We start from the raw sequence: 16,421 nt of genomic DNA on the forward strand, positions 1-16,421 counted from the left end.
CAAGACTGACTTCAACCTTCGAATTATCTGTTCCGCTCCTCGAAAATACATTCCTGCCTACTAGTTTAAGTAAACATCCCCCCAGCTGCAGAGCAAAGGGCCCGGCCTCACTGTCTCCGTGCAAGTAATTCATAGCCTCTGTTACCATGGTAGGCCCATGCCCCTCGCATTCTCATGTAGACACTTAGGCGCTTATACACGCACTCACAGTCAGTATAGAATAGCTTCTGCCCCAGAGACCTTTCCGTTTAGATAATATGGTTCCCAAACATCAGATATCAGATATGATAGAGTACGAGTTGATCTGACATGCCAGACTTCTGTCTCTTTCCGTCAGGGTAAATGTCAAGTCCCCTGCACCCTCTGGTTTCACGTCAATCTCACGTCATGCAGCTGCACGCGCATCCAGGCCTCAGATTTCTGCTGACATTGCAACATTTCTGCTTTGTGCCACCCATTTGTGACACCTACCTGACACCTACCTGTGACGTTTCTAGCACACACCTCTATGTTCACGCCCAGTTCACGCCTTCTAATTACGTATCACTACCACGTGGATGCTGTTATCTTGCTTCTCTCAGCTGTTACGCCTACTGTATTGGTTTCTACTGTACGATTTAAGTATATAAGCTATGTATTGTCAATAAAATATTGCTCTATCCCTTCCTGAACCCCTGTGGTTGCAGGAACATGATATCCAGTTCTAGAACCATTCCTTTTTAAGGAATAAAACCCCAAAGAACTCTAACACCACGGACTCTGCCTCTTTCTTTCCGATTGAGTTATTATTGATTAAGTACTTACCTGCATAGAAATTAGGACGGTAAATCAAATATTTACCACATTATTCTGGCGCCCGAATAGGGACCCCTCCCCCACCCCACGCGCCGGTTGGTGCGTTGCAAGCTCTGTCCCCTGCCATCAGTTAGACGGAAACTACGCGTACTGGCAGGATTTCCTGTATCTCCCTCTGGCCCACGGAGGTGACGAAGACTGCGATCAGCACCCAGACGAGGCGGTGAGGAGTGCGGAGGATCCCGACCAGAGCCTAGCCGAAAGAAGCAAGGTCCGAGGTGTCAAGAGGCCCACCAGTTTCCGAAGTATCCACGTGTCGAGTCGAGTCGAGTCCAGTCCGGTCCAGTCGAGTTTTCCGAGGCCTTCTGTTTCCGTGCTTCCCGGTGAGTACCATTGCTGGGACGTATCAAGACGGGTTTGGGTACACAAATTCGGTCTGCACTGTTTTAGACAGTGTATCTGTACTGTTTAGCAGTATATCAGTTATTTCAAGTTCTTGCATTGTCTCAGACAGTGTATCTGTGCTGTTTAGCAGTACATCCGGTATAGGGGGTAGTCATATATGTCTCAAATGTCTTTCATGTGATTAATGTCGTGGTATGAGTGTGACTGTTTTTAATGTGCATTATTGTGTTCTTGTGTAACTAGCTGTATTCAGTATTAAGTAGCAAGGATTGAGCATTCAGTATTAAGTAAACAAGATGCCGTTTTTCAATAAGTTAAAGCAGATAGGAACTAGGAAAGGGATACTAGAGGAAGAAATTCCTATTCCCCCTAGGGACACTCCTGGAAATTTCATGTACCACAAGCATGGCTTAGATGCCATATTGTATCTAGATTTATGGGCCAATTATACTAAGCATCTAGACGAGAGACACAGATGGCCTGTTACCGGAACATGGGATGCTGAGTGCATCATGAAGGTAGAAGAAGCACTGTGGAAAAAGAAAGCCAGACAATCTCAGAAAGACGCCATAGAATTTTGGCGTAAGGAATCACATAAGCGTGCTGAAAAAGCACTCCGTAGAGAAGACAGACTTAAAGAATCAGATAAAGCTCAAGAAAACGAATTAGTTACTGAAGGGATCCGAGTAAAATCAGAACAAATAGACCGCGCACGAAACAATCTCGTAAATGGCATGTATCTCGTGGCCGAGGGTTCGCCTGAAGAAACTTCAGAAATACCGAAAGATCTGCCGCCACCATTGGTTCCAACTAAAGTAACTCACAGTACCACTAAAGACATATTCCTGAATTCCTATCTAGAGGATGTAGCACCCGCTTACACCAATCTGCCTGTCCGCGTCCCGCCTACTGACGGTGACGGGGGTGGCAACCCGCCTCCAGACCATATCCCGCCATTACCGCAACCAGGTTTCCCCGTTCGACAGCCCATCGTTCCTCCACCTCCACCACTTCCCGCACCTAAAATTGATATACCAAAACCGCTTCTACCTGATCCTACTAAAAGACAAGTTCAAGTACACATACAGACTCCACAGAGAGATAATGTCCAAGCTTCCGCCTCAGGAGGTGCGACCGGGGGTTACCGGACCCCGCCACCAACACACAGATTACACCTTAGGGATATGCAGAACCCTTTTACGCTCCAATCACCCCGTCTCGACATACTCAAAGAACCGCTTTCAGTTTGCAGATATGATCCAGTACCCGGCAAAGACGATAGAATGATGATAGCATCACTACGCTTACGACATGCTACAGATTACCTACTGTTTTTCTCTGGAATGAAAGAGCACCTAGATAGAATATATCATTTTGTCCAGACTGGGGAAGACCCTGACAGTATTAAGGAGGTCATGGCACATCAGAAAGTTGACACTCAAGCCAGGAGTTGTTTTACCCCGAATCAGACAATACAAGTTACCACCCGATGCTGTAGTGGCTTTACTGGAAATCATTGAAGAGCTCATTGCCCAGGGAGTGGTCGTAGAGACCGACTCCAATATCTGTAATTCCCCTATCATTCCGATTCTTAAACGTACTGATCCCAATGCACCGCCAGTTTATCGGCTGGTGATTGATTTACGAGAACTGAATAAATGCATTGTACCACAGTACCCTGTGGTCCCCGACATCTCTTCCCTATTGACTGCTATTGATTCAGAAGCAACGTTCTTTACTGTAATTGACCTCAAGAACGCCTTCTTTAGTGTGCCTATTGACCCAGAGAGCCAATACCTTTTCGGATTCAGTTTAAATGGACGAAGTTTCAAATTTTCACGCGCACCTCAAGGATTCACAGAAAGCCCCAGCATCTATAGTCAAGCACTGAAAAGACAACTAGATTGTATTCAAATGCCAGTTAACACCGCTTTACTGCAATACGTCGATGATCTGCTGATCACCGCACGAAGTGAGCCCGAATGTGAACAAGCATCACTGACAGTTTTACATTTTCTGGCCGACAAGGGACACAAGGTGTCTCCTTTGAAGCTACAATTCTGTGTTCAGCAAGTTGTGTACTTGGGTCACTTGCTGTCCAAAGTGGGGAGACAGCTCACTCCTGATCGCATTCAGTTAATTGTAAATATGTCACAACCCCAGACACAAAAGGAAGTGCGGGCCTTTATAGGCCTCACCTCGTACTGCAGACAATGGATTCCTCAATATGCATTTCTAGCTAAACCACTCATCCAGTAAACGACACAGGAGGCAGCGACTTCGACTGTCCTTCCTTGGACTCAGGAACATACACAAGCCTTTGAAGAATTAAAGAAAGCTTTATGCCAAGCACCAGTTTTAGCGACACCATGTTACAGCAAACCTTTTACACTTTTTGTTACAGAACGTGATGGTACAGCATTGTCTGTCCTCACTCAAGACCAAGCAGGTTCACATAAGCCTTGCGCTTATTTTTCAAGTACATTGGATTCTGTAGCCCAGGCACTCCCTGCGTGCTTGAAGTCAGTAGCAGCAACAGCACTAGCAATCAGACAGAGCGACTCAATTGTTTTAGGACATCAATTAACAGTACAAGTTCCAGATTCTGTAGAGGTTCTTTTAAACAGAACTCAGACTCAACACTTGACTATAGCACGACTGACAGGTTATGAATTGACGCTATTCCAGCCACACATAGAAATCAGACGCTGCAGCATTCTAAACCCCGCAACATTGTTACCTTCGATTATGACAGATCCAGCCCCGCATGATTGTATAGAGATCATTAATGCAGTAACAAAGCCTCGACGAGACTTAACAGATGTCCCACTGACAAATCCAGACCTGACACTTTACGTGGATGGTTCATGTATGAGAACAAGTACAGGAGAATTAGTGGCCGCGTATGCAGTGACCACTGAAACTGAAGTCAAAGAAACACATTGTATTGACACACTGTCCGCTCAAGCGGCGGAGCTCATCGCTCTGACCCGAGCCTGTATACTAGCCAAGAACAGAAATGTTAATATATACACTGATTCCCGTTATGCGTTCGGAGTTGTACACGACTTCGGAATGTTATGGCAAGAACGAGGTTTCTTGACCTCTCATGGTGCCAAGATTCAACACGGTCCCCTCATTCAAGCACTGTTAGAAGCAATACATCTGCCTTCAGGCATTTCCGTCATGAAGTGTAAAGCACATACTAAAGTTACAGATTCTGTTTCCCAGGGTAACGACCTGGCAGACCAGACAGCAAAACATACAGCACTGACTCACACCCAGACAACTGACGTGACAAAGACAATAGTACCGACACATTGTATGACAGTCAGGGATCCCACACTAGATGTAATCGATATTCAGACACATGCTACTACAGATGAAATAAAGAAATGGACCGAACTAGGAGGGATCCAGACAGATCAAGGTTGGATGATGAAGGGAAAATCTACATGGTTTCTCCCCGACTCTATGGTTCAAGTCATAATAAATACAGCACATAGTCCTGCACATCTAGGAGAGAAAGCGATGTTAGACAGTTTACAGAATCTCTGGTACAACAAACACTTACGAGCAGCAGCAAAACAGAAAGTGCGTACTTGCATGATCTGTTGTCAGTTCAATCCAGGAAAAAGTGTCCCCGTAGAGCAAGGTGGATTTCATCCTCCCGATCACCCTTTTGAAGTACTCCAGATGGATTATATCCAGATGGACCGTTGTCGAGGATTCAAATATGTCCTCGTAATTGTGTGTGCACTTTCCCATTGGACCGAAGCATATCCAGTCCCAGATTACACTGCTCCGACCACTGCCAGGCAGCTGGTTCGAGAATTCTTCCCACGGTACGGCTTGCCTCGTGTCGTGTACTCAGATAACGGACAGCCATTCTCTTCCGAACTTATGAGACAGGTTTCCCTGCTGCTAGGATATCAGTGGAAATTCCATTGTGTCCGACATCCCGAAGCCGCTGGCCTTGTAGAAAGGCATAACCAGACACTAAAGACCCGCCTCGGTAAAATATGTAAAGAGAAAGGGGTCGACTGGATAGTCGCCCTGCCAGTTGCATTGTTCTACATGAGAATGGTTGCCCACTCGAGATCAGGACTATCCCCGTATGAAGTGGTCTTTGACAGACCACCGAATATGTGGGGGACGCCCATACCTAAGAAAATTACCGATGTTGATTGTAATATGTTGACAGATTACCTTGCCTCCTTGATGTCTGCACTCCAATCATGTCGTTCACAGGTTGCCGCAGCCTTCCCTGACAACACTGATGTAAAGCCACATGATGTCCGTCCCGGGGACACGGTCCTAATTAGGAACTTCGACAGGAAAAGTCCGCTGGAGCCCCGCTGGAAAGAGCCGAAGACCGTCCTTCTTACAACGAGGACCGCCATCAAAGTTGAAGGCAGAAAGGGGTGGATCCATACAAGCCATATAAAAAAGTGCAACGAACTGATGCCAGAAAAAGACTCGTCCACCCCCTCCAAAGACTGTATCGAACCTAGTGACTTTAAAGTTCCGAAACAAGAGAAAACTCCCCAAGAAGAGTACCACATGAAACTCCGATCTAGCAAGTCAGACAGTTTAATTGTTTAAGTCCTCCCCTAGGTGAATCGGTTAAATAGTTTCTGACATGTATCCCCTAGATCGAGATAGAGAGACAGAGAGACAACTCAAGAAACGTACATATTGTAAATCACTCCGCAGTCACTGTATAGTGACATTATTGATTATGTTTTTTCTTAAGTCTTTTGATTATTGTTGCTAGTATATTGCTTCCTATATACTACCCTATTTTCAAGCGTGAACAATCTGATTACAATGTCACTGCTGAACATTCTTTTAGTGAATTACCTCCCCCCGAACTTTCTTACAGACTCGCGCTGCGCAACAACACATTCATTAGTATGTTACATCACTCCCATCAGACCAACAACGCTACCAACTGCTGGATATGTGGCCGACTCCCTCCCTACCAGAAATACAAGGGAGTTCTGCCCCTCTTTCCGTACCCGTTCACTCACAATGGCGCCTGTGGTGCATGGTTTAGAATAATTAATTCCTTAGACCCCGATATTGCTGTTTTCAAAGGGAGCTGGGTTTGGGGAAACTTGAACTTAGTTCTGCTTAATGCCTGTTACCCTGACAAGAAGGGACTTCCCACTAGAATAGGAACTGATCTAGAAAATGAAGTATATGGATTAGGTAATTATACAATTAACCTTATGATTCTTACTGTTGAATCCGAAGCTGCACCAGTTCTCCCCGCTATGTCAGTATTACCAGTCACTGGTGATTTATGTGTCAGTAAGAAAGGTTCAGTACACTTAGGTCATAGCAAATGTACTACTGTGGTCGAATTCAGTGACCAAGGCAAGTCTTCCTTTAGAGCTACCCGTCATTCCTACTTTGTTTGTGGTCATACCGCATACATACGCTTACCTCCAGATTGGGATGGTACCTGTTAAATTGCATTCCTTCTGCCACCTGTTTTTCTAGCCCCTCCTGATTATCACAGAAATACAAATCTAGTAAAGAATAGGCTCCGAAGAGATCTCCCGATTGTCGACTATACTGAAACGGCATGGGAGCAGTACACAGATTTCAATAAAGGATTCTTTTTCTTCACAGGCCCCGTCCAAAATAGTAAACTAATACGCAGATTAACTAGAACACTTGAAGCAGTAGTGAATGAAACTGCCTCCGCCTTAGGTAACTTAACAGAGGAGCAGTCCGCCATGCGGGTTGTTGTTCTTCAGAATCGTCTTGTTATTGACGTCATCTTGGCAGATAGAGGCGGAGCTTGTAAGGTCATCGGGTCAAGTTGCTGTGTTTTCATTCCAGAAAACGCGCCAACGGTATACCAAGCTATTACACGTCTTCATAAAATTGCAAATCAGATACATCAGAATCCAGGCACCTGGACTTGGTCCGGTTGGTTCTGGACAACGTTAACCGCTTGGGGATGGAAGATCCTATCCTTCCTAGGCATTGGCCTAGTCATAGTATTCAGTTGCTGCCTGTGCCTGCAGTGTGGGCCAGCGATTTGTGGACTGTGTGCCACATCATGTATTGAACATTCCAGTTTTCTCTCAAAACGTGAGAGGAAGAAAGAAGAGCAAATGATGTTACAAGAACAGACTGATCGATTCATGAGGATCGATATATCATGAAGGGTCCGTAGGGAACAAGGAGGGAATGAGGAAATATAAATTTTATGGTCAAGTTGTGTTCCCTAGCGTGTACCCCACCGTCTCCATGTACCAGCTTAAAGTGCATGTAACTTCCCTCCTGTGCCAGCTATGAAGACGCAAATACATTTGCGTCCACCGTTAACATGTCCTCTTTCAGACCCACCCTGAATGGGTTGAATGCTCCGTTCCTAAGTATGCTATGCCAACGTCTTTTTGTGGTGTACTTTACACGTTTTTCAGCTCTGGCAAAGTAGGCCCTGAATTCTACCATCGAGCCTTTTCCTGCTGTCCGACTCCGAAAGCCTCAGCCCAGGCTGTCTCTGTACCCGTGACCTCTGCCTTACTCCCTGTGCGGCTCATGGCGCTTAGCTCAGCCTGCTGCCTGCCAAGACTGACTTCAACCTTCGAATTATCTGTTCCGCTCCTCGAAAATACATTCCTGCCTACTAGTTTAAGTAAACATCCCCCCAGCTGCAGAGCAAAGGGCCCGGCCTCGCTGTCTCCGTGCAAGTAATTCATAGCCTCTGTTACCATGGTAGGCCCATGCCCCTCGCATTCTCATGTAGACACTTAGGCGCTTATACACGCACTCACAGTCAGTATAGAATAGCTTCTGCCCCAGAGACCTTTCTGTTTAGATAATATGGTTCCCAAACATCAGATATCAGATATGATAGAGTACGAGTTGATCTGACATGCCAGACTTCTGTCTCTTTCCGTCAGGGTAAATGTCAAGTCCCCTGCACCCTCTGGTTTCACGTCAATCTCACGTCATGCAGCTGCGCGCGCATCCAGGCCTCAGATTTCTGCTGACATTGCAACATTTCTGCTTTGTGCCACCCATTTGTGACACCTACCTGACACCTACCTGTGACGTTTCTAGCACACACCTCTATGTTCACGCCCAGTTCACGCCTTCTAATTACGTATCACTACCACGTGGATGCTGTTATCTTGCTTCTCTCAGCTGTTACGCCTACTGTATTGGTTTCTACTGTACGATTTAAGTATATAAGCTATGTATTGTCAATAAAATATTGCTCTATCCCTTCCTGAACCCCTGTGGTTGCAGGAACATGATATCCAGTTCTAGAACCATTCCTTTTTAAGGAATAAAACCCCAAAGAACTCTAACACCACGGACTCTGCCTCTTTCTTTCCGATTGAGTTATTATTGATTAAGTACTTACCTGCATAGAAATTAGGACGGTAAATCAAATATTTACCACAGCAGTCAGAAGATTCACACACACTGGCCTACAATCAAACCTGGATATCTTTTGTTTTGGATTAGGGATGTGTGTCCTTTGGGTTGTCAGTATCTTGAGAGTATCTTGGGAACCATAGCAACTAACCTCACAGTTCTTTTGGTCCTGGGTTCATTCGGGCTACCCCCAGTGTTGGTGAGGGTTTAGTTTCTCCCTAGTCTCAGTGAAAGGTGGTAATCCATATTCAGATGGATTAAACTCAGACATAATTTGTAGCTCCATTGAGAAGCTCTGAAGCTATGGGCACATGGACCCCCCACTTTCTGGGCGTCTGCCGATGTCGGCGGGTTAGTAGTAGCACAACAAATGTGTCTCGGACACTCTACCAGCGCACAGTCAAAGGCAACACTAGCAAGTTTTAGGTGTCCCAACAAAAGTATATTGGGGCACTGTAATGTGCCCTCCTAGCACATTAACCCCTAACTTGCACCTTGGTTCTAGGTTGCCCTGGTAGGCTTCCTAGGTAGTAGCTCACTCTGCCAGTCACAGTTGGAATTGAGTGATCATGGCAGGGTGCTCCGGCAGTATCCATTCTCTCCCTGGGGGACACTCCTGTGTGTAGACAAGCAGTTTTTGCATGTTAATTATTGGAAGTGCCTTGAGCAAATCTCTTTACGCTTGGTCTTATATCTAGGGAGATAGACACCATTGGATTTGAATGACGGGAATACACAAGCAGAAATGCCACACAGGTGAAAGTTTAAGGTTCAAAGAAGGTATGAAATTCTGTCTCAAAGTGATCAGTATGTATTTGTTTTGTGGACAAAATTGAGGCACTGAGCCAGTTAAGCTAAAGAGTAGATAAACAAACGTTCTTACTTTGGCTGGGCTATTGGAACTGTTTTGGTTGACTCTTAAAATCATTCCATCTTCCATGCCAGACTTGGTCAAAGCAACTTCTTCTGTGGAGTTCCTTTCTGAAATCTTTAAAGGCTTGTTCTCACTTGTAAATTTTGGAGGAGAGCTATCTGTGCAGAATGTATGTGCATGGTAAGATTTGTGTATCGTTGCTAAGCACAGAGTGAACAGGCAGGCCACAGATCTATATATAATGTAGATATCTCTGTGGGTTACTGATTTTGTTACAGATATCGTTGTGTTACTTGCAGGTCACAGACTAGTATCATTTACATTTGGTTGGTTGAGTTACGAGCCGGAATCAAGGAGCTACATGCATGCTGCAAGACATAAGGTTAGAACCAAATTTTTTTCACTAAATTTCATTCATTATTGTTAAATTGCCTTTATAGTAAAATACCATTAGCATAATCCAAGTTTGATGACTTAGTATTGACTGCTATGTTTAAACTCATTAAAAAATGTGTATCTCAACAGTAGGGATTCCTCTTGGGATACTTCTTTCTAAGTGCCTTTTGAAGGCACTTGGGGGGGAGAGCTTCTTTTCAGTAGCATTTATTTCTGTTTTTTACCATTTTCTCTTTATTGAATTTCATACATCCTAAATACCGGTACCGTACCACTATGTGTTACATTTTCAACAATTGGGTGCCTATATATTCACATAGCAATCAGTGAACAACAAAAAAACCTAAAAACAAAACAGAAAAACAACTGGTTCAAATCAGTAGCCACTGAGACCTAGTGCCAATATATGTATATCTAGGTGTAAGTGAGGGGGAATAAGGACAGTTTTGTGAATTTATGGTGTAAGAGTTTATGGATGTCCGAAAGTGCAGTGTTTTAAGAGTTTAAGTAAGAACTTAAAACGGCAGCACGTGGGTGGTGAATGAGATATATCATGACGAATTTGTGAGAAGATGATATTAAAACATAGGCTGGAGGCAATCCAGTTCAGAGGAACATATATATCCTGGATAAACAGGATATTGGAAACAAGAGTTATGGACATTTTCACTGGCTTTGTATTTGAGTGGTTCACTGGTCTTTGACCAATATCCTGCCTTCATTTGAGTTATATCACCAAAACCACCACACTGACGAAAGTGACACATTCCTTTTCGATCCAAATAAGAGATTAACATGTCCACCACTCAAAGTAAGTTCATATTTCCCTATATTAATTCCTCACTAATCCTGTTTAGTTTCCGGAGTAGCGTGCTACCCGCTAAAAAGCGCTCCAACACCCGATCAGGGATAGCAAGCACTATATAAATGCAAATCCTTCCCTCTTCCATCCCTCCACTATCCTTTTCAATCCAAATAACAGACTTACATGTCAACCGCTCAAATAAATTTCATATTTCACTATACTAATTTTCCCCTAATCCTTTATGGGTTCCAGAGTAAGGGTGGGTGTAGTGTGCGTAGTGGGGCTACTCGAAGCTTCGTGAAGTGGACAGGAAGCTACGCCCACCCACGCGCTTCGCGTAGCCCCAATACGCGCCGCCCCTCCCTCCAGCTCTCCTCCCGATACCTAATTTTGATTTAAAATACTGTAAGAATAAAGTAAAATCACTTAGCTGATATGCGGCGTCCCGGGGCTCCCTCTTCTGTTTCACGCCGACTTCTTCCAGCCAAATGCGCATGTGCGGGCTGTCGGATCTTAAGAAATAATATTGAGCCTCTCAGCTTGCAGCTGTGAACCAAGGGATTTACGGGGCCCCTAATGACCCCGGCTACGCTATGGATCGCTGGCAGATGCCAGGGGGAGACTACACCAGAGCTTTGTATTCCGGACCCCGCAGGTTCCACCTCACAGGCCCTACAATGTCTGCTGTTCAGGTGTGACATGCGGCCAACAGGCACCTTAGGTGGGAAGGGACTCTTTTGCTGGCAACCCCATTATGGAGTTCGGAAAAGCTGGGCAGTTTCTGGAAATTGAAGGGCTTTGACATATGGGATCTAGTTGGTATCTCATGCATAAAGGACATTTGGGGGGATGGTACGATTCTGTCGTTCGACTCCCTCAAGCTACAATATCACCTGGGTGATGGTGAATATTTCCGGTATCTCCAGATACGACATGCATTGCTAACATATATCCCCAGAGACACGACACTCCCTGACGCTTCTCCGCTAGAAGATAGAGTGCTAGACGGCCATCTTCTTGAGAAAACTATTTTGTTATTGTTTAAAAAGCTCATAAACAATATGGCTGACCCGTTAGAACTCCTTAGATGGCAGTGGCAGGAGGATGGGCTCGAGCTTGACGATGAAGACTGTGAGGAAGCGGTGTCATCCCCGCGGGTCTTGGCAATCCTGATGAGCCTCAGATTGGTGCAGCTAAAGATCTTGCACAGGTCATATGTAATGGGCCCCGTTTGGTCCACATGGAGAGCGGGTAATGCAGGAGGGGATGCGGGGAGCTGGGGACATTCACACACATTTTGTGGCATTGTGCAAGGGTGCAGGGGTTTTGGGGAAAGGTTCATAACACGTTGCATGTGGTCCTAGGTACGGAACTGCGGCTGGAAGCCTGTAGGTGTATACTGAATATCTGGGAGCCAACCGACCTTAATGCGTACAGAAAGCAGTGGGTAACATTGGCTCTCATGATAGTGAAGCGCAATGTCGCCCAGTTGTGGGGAGCCAGGCAGCTGCCTCGGTGGAGAGATGCAAGGAGGACCTAGACTGGTGCATGTTTCGGGAAAGATCAGTATATTCTGCCAGGGGATATCCGGGGTAGTGGGGCAAGATCTGGGAGGCTTGGAATCACTATAGGGAGGGCATATGTACCCCCCCCAAAGGGTCTTGAAGAGACTAAGGAGCGCACGTCTCCTTGATCCGCCAACTGAGATAACTGCAGTGTATTGGGTGGGTATGGAATGTCATCAACGGCTCTTTATTATTTTGTAACGTATCACCTGATGTTTTTCTTTGTTTGTTTTTGTATAATAAAAAGAATTTAAAAAAAATAATAATCCACTCTGCAATTATGGACAAAGGGGAGACACATAATGAGGTTGAAGGACAACCTAAAGGGGTGAATGCTCAGGATCATGTGGGTAGGAATCTATTTGCTTCTTTTCCACTATTCCCGTCCAAAAGAAGCTACCCCCCAACCCTCAACAAAACAAACCGTGGGGAAACCTACTGTTCTTTCCTTAGCTTCTCTTACTGAGTTTTCAATAAAAGCAAACACCAGTAGTGAATACCCAGATTTTAAATGGCTGAGCCAATATCAGGATTCCACACAGGTGCCAATAAGCATTTGCTGATCAGAGGCACACAGCCAATGCCTGAACTATGAACGCTAAAAATATACCTCTTTTAAAAGACCAGTAAGGAACAATCTGCTTCTTATGTTATATCCCATGCTGTGCAAGCAGCCCCACAGGCTTTTCAATTGCATCATAAGACTGGGATCATATGGCGCCACTGCTGGTTGTTGCAAAATGTAGGATCGCAAAACAAATGCATCTGTCTCCAATAAAATGCGATGGTCTTCACCATAACTTGCCTGTTTGCACGTTCGTCCGGTTTTTGTATAGCGTTTAACATCGCGAATGTCCCAGTTTCTAAGAACTCACAATTTTGATTGTTAGGAGAATAAACACGGGATGGCTGTAGGAATTCCCTCCAGGAGGCTGCCAGTGTGGGAGTTAAGCTATTATCCAAACTCCCAGCCTGACCTGAACCCATCTGACTTCTTCCCTCCCGTATTCAAATGCACAAATGAACAGTCAAAGACACACACCCTTTTCCCGCCTGCACACATACTTTACACACCTTGGCCAGAGGCTTCCTTTCAAAAATACCAAGGAAAGGAGCCACGATTTCATGTTGTAGCCTGTTTATTTCCAGGGAGCCGTGTAGCTGAAATGAGCCATGTGCCACACCTCAAAAGAGGAGAGAAGTGATATGTTTCCTTTATTTATGATCACGGTGTATTTCCCTTTAAAGCCACATACTGTCAGCCAGCAAAACCATTTCCAGCCCATTAAATGTATCCATCCTACTCCCTCTGCAGCAGAGCAGACATGTTTACAGTTGTGTGAAGACTCCGTCCACTCCACACCAGTGTGGGCGAGGGATCCCCAAAATCTGGACATCCTAAAATTCTGAACCCCTCATCCGAATGTCTACGAGTTAATGCATCAGAGGCGAAGTTAACCCCAAATATACTCGAGGTAACAGTGTCCTTGAGGCAAGATAGCCCCACCTTCTAGCAGAGTTTAACCAAAATAATAGTCAGTCATTAAAATAATGGGGCCCACTCAAAAACGAAGTTCTAGTTCATGAAGATTTTAAAATGTGTTAGAACAATTCAAAACGCAGGTTGCAAGGCATCAAAAGTCATACGCCATAAGGGCAATTCAGCATTGCAGGAAAACTACAGAATTAGAACATTTTCCTAGTTTCAATTCAGCAGTAAAATGGCCAGAGTCCTTAACAGCATTCAACACTCTTGCAAAAAGCCTCCCTGCAAAATCTGCCTGCAAAATGTTATCCCGCCCTTAATCAAGGGGTTACTATACACACATTTTCCATAACAAATTAGCACAGCGGTGAGCTCTTGATAGCACAATAGCATGTTTCATTTTCTCAGCAAATCAGAAAACTACATGACTACACATCACATCGCCCTTGACACCTAAACACTATCTCCCTAATTTAATAATAATTGTACATGTTATGACCTGCCATGCCATCTGACACCAGCAGGGAATGTTTGATACTTTAACAACAGTATCTTATAATCAATGAATAGGCCCAGTATTCTAGCGGAAAGTACCTTGGAAACAGTTACCTGAAACAACATAAAGCAACCTGGTGACAGTTTTCTGTGGACAGCCTGGTGGGAGAAAAGCACAGGAGAACCAGGAAGGGAGGGTTAATGAGCAGTGAGGGAGAGAGCACCATCTTTCTTTAAAATGGAATCAAAAACTGATATGGGGCATAGTTTAAAATAATCCCAAAAATATGTTTTAGCACAAAATAACAAAATTGTTTCAAATGCATATTTTAGGAAATTGCTTGTAGATGTAGGGAATTTATAAACAATAACATTTAAGTAAACTGAATATGGCATACAACATTCAAGAAAATAATAACTATAATAAACTTGGGCACCAGCATCAGCCCTTTCTGGACTGATACAGCAAATAGCCCTGTCAACGCACCACAGTACTTAACCATGGCACCTCCAGCTATTCTAAAACTAAGGGCCTGATTTAGATCTTGGCAGGACTCCTGTCATCCCTCTATGGCAGAGTTTACAAGTACTCAATTGAGCTGACGGATTCCAGCCTGCCGTATTTAGATGTGGGCTGGATGATCCGCCGTCTGTATTGGCAGTGTTTTTCGTTGCGTAAATGGCTCAATGCTGTTGACGCAGCAGACTCCTCCGCTTGCTAACATTACTCCATCCCCGTCAGGGTCACAGGATTGCACCAAGCCTATTTAGATTTCACCATTGTACTGGCATTGTCCTAGCAGCGGATTGCTGATCGAGTGATTCTGTTGAAGGACTTGTTCAACATTGTACTATTCCTAATCTTGGATGGAAGCTAGCATCCCACACCTGATGTGTTTTGGCTAATTGTTTTCACCTGCATACCACACTATAAAACACACTGCATTTCAGACCATGATCCTTTGCCATTCCACTGCAGCACAACATTGTTCCAAGCACTTTTTTCAGTGGTCAGGTGTTTTTTTTGCTCTCTCTTTTTCTTGTTCGTTTTCTCTTTTTTATTATCTTGTGGGTTAATACATTCATTACATTTTACCATCTCATAATGACAGGGAGGAGAATTCCACATTTTACTGGAGGAGAATTAGTAGTCATGGTGGATGAAATTATTAGAGTAGAGCCAAAATTGTTTAGAGCCAAGTACAAAATACAGCTATAGCTCAAAAAATGCAAATGTGGCCCACAATGTAGCAAACATCCTTGACACACAGGAGGAAACAGAGAAGAGGTGGAATGATCTACGGAGGAGAGTGCGTTCCCTGGCCTTCAAGAATCACCTGGAGGACTGGTTGTGGTTCTCCCAGCCCTCCTTACAACTTTTTCCCTAGGAGGAGAAGGTCTTGCAGATCCTACATCCTGAAGGTTTGTCAGTAATCTCTGGTGGAGTGGAAACTGGTAAAATGTGTAACTACACATAATGTTGATTTTGCTTTTAGTTTAGCTGTTGCTTATGCGTTTTGCACCTTTTGCAACCATGAAAACTGTTATGTAAATATTTTTATCTCACATTTTTTAGGAAATGTAAGCATTATAATTGTTTCTATCGTTTTACTAATTGTTAATGTGTTGTCAATGTGTGTGTTTATCTTGAAATTTTTATTTTTCTTTTTTGTCTTGTTTCTTTGTTTGTCTGAATGTAGTTTGCACTTAATATTAAATATTTTAATCTCCATTTAAATTTACATGATGTTATGGTGCAAGTGTTTTTTCAATAATATATTTCTTATATATGTGTTTTATATTTTAAATGTTTGTTAATTTTCACTGCATATATTTTACTAGGTATATTCAACTTACAATTTTGCAACTGTTGTTAATATTTGATTGATATAACTATAACTACTACTTCATCTTTACTTGTGTTTTGTGGAAATAATATTGCAGTGGTATTGAGGTCCTCTCTTTGCTTTCTTATGTTCACATATGGTAAAGTGTTATGCATTTATCAATCCCTATTTCATGCTATGTTTTAAACGCCTTTTTGTTTTTAATTGTGTATGTTGTCACTTTCTTGTAATTGTATTGAATTGATGGTATTTGTTTCACAAATCACAGTATGTTGGCTCAAACATTGTAATGTACACTGTGTTGTATGCTGAATATAAGTTGTTTTGATAATTAATGTTTTTTGTA

Source organism: Lissotriton vulgaris, chromosome 2_1 (assembly GCF_964263255.1).
Source record: "Lissotriton vulgaris chromosome 2_1, aLisVul1.2, whole genome shotgun sequence".
Lineage (NCBI taxonomy): Eukaryota > Metazoa > Chordata > Amphibia > Caudata > Salamandridae > Lissotriton > Lissotriton vulgaris.